The sequence below is a fragment of the Cryptotermes secundus genome, unplaced genomic scaffold (genome assembly GCF_002891405.2).
Source record: "Cryptotermes secundus unplaced genomic scaffold, Csec_1.0 scaffold3769, whole genome shotgun sequence".
Classification (NCBI taxonomy): domain Eukaryota; kingdom Metazoa; phylum Arthropoda; class Insecta; order Blattodea; family Kalotermitidae; genus Cryptotermes; species Cryptotermes secundus.
In genome coordinates, this window is record NW_019721090.1 from 37,952 (window position 1) to 39,866 (window position 1,915).

Here is a 1,915-nt window from a genome sequence, read left to right on the forward strand (position 1 = left end):
CAAAAAAAAACAACTGCAACCATACTAGCACTTATAAATACTATGGTATCATGAACAGCTCTGCAAAAAAATCAAGATTATTCAAAGTAACATGGCTTTCTTGAGTTTGTTATGAACATCCAACATGTTGTTCAAACAACTACACGCAACATTCTCCCACATGTACTGTTTTCACTTGTATACTTGCCCTTCCCCCCTTCCTTCTCTGCTCACACATAGCTGTGTATATTTCCAACACCANTTACTTCTTTTTCAAGATAAATATAAGCAAGAAAGATGCTCTACACAATTAAATGATTTGTAAATACAACAGCACATAATCCTTCACAAATAAATAAAACTTATACTTCATGTGACTTGAATTTATTGTACTTAATGGCAATTCTTTAAGCATGTAACATAGTATTATCACTGGTTCATCTTCATTTATTTCCTCTACCATTTATTAACCTTTCATCCTCTTATCTAGTGCAAGTATAAAAGTGTAACTTTCTATATTCATGTTCTTGGTAAGTAGATTATTGTTCTGTAAATACAAAAACAAAACACAATAGTACTGTAATTTTAAAATCAGACTTCTTGCCTCTTGCTCACCAGTTAACAGACTTACAACAGAACTCTGTTAAAATAAGAAATTCTCCTTTCACTCTCTCAGGATGGTGGAAAGATATGAGGATGCACTGAAACAAGGCTTCTACACACATTTTGAATGCATACAATTTTTTAAATAGTTCTCATTTTCCTGCAAATGGTGTTGCTAACTTAACGATTATTCTCAAATAGATGAAAATTATGACTGTTATACATTCCCAGCACATTTATGCCAACTGTCTTCAAAGCAAATTACTATTCCTCAGTTGCCCCTCTTTAATACATTCAAATGTTACAACCCTAAATTTAGCAGATTACATATCTAAATTTAATTGTAAAGATCTATTTTTGCTTTACAAAAATTACTTGCAGGTTAATAAAATAATGATGTAACGACACGCCTCTTTTCTGTTTCCAACAGGAAAATACAGCACATGATGTAAACATACTAAAATAGTTTAGTATCTAGTTATCATAGTTCACAATTTACTTGCTTTGAATTAATGATCTAGTTGAAAATAAAACTGACAGTTAAGACCGCTTCATTTTCAAATATCTAGCTAAATGTATGACAGTCAGTGATTTGAATTTTCAATATAAAGTCCTCATTTGTATTGCAATCATGAATCTGATAATTTTGTTGCTTCTGTATCTCCCGTATCTGAAGTAGAAGGTTTAATCTTTAATGGCTTATCACATGCTTCATCTTCAGTGCTTTGTGGCTCACCAGGTTCTGACACTTGTGCCAGATCTGTTGCTAAATCTACAAAATAACAAAAGACATAACAGCAATTTCTTTTTTAAAGTTTGTTATTGAATAATGCTGTCAGCATAAAAATACAGTGGAACCTCGCTTAACGAGCACCTCTCATAACAAGTAATTTGCATAATGAGCAAAACAAATTGTAAAAAAATGACTCACTTAATGAGTGACGTTTCGCATAACGAGTCACAAGAGGGGAAGTCCCGGATTGTGCGCTTGCTACATCAGTCTGTGTTTAGCACTCATTCCGCTAGCGTCTTAGTGTCACTTGTGATCACACATTTTTCCAAACTTGTGTCCAGACATTATTTGTGATATTTTTGTGCAAAGTTTAATAACCCTTGCAAAAACGTCCCCGAAGAAAAAGCCGCAAAAAGACAGCCATTAGAGAATAAAAATAACCGTAGAAATGAAACGTAAAATCACTGAAAAGCGAGAATGAGGTGTGAGCATGGCTGAGCTACCATGCACATACGATCGGTCTACATCAACAATTTGCACTATCCTCAAGAACAAGGACAAGATTAAGGAGACACATGCTTCAAAGGGAGTCACAAGAAT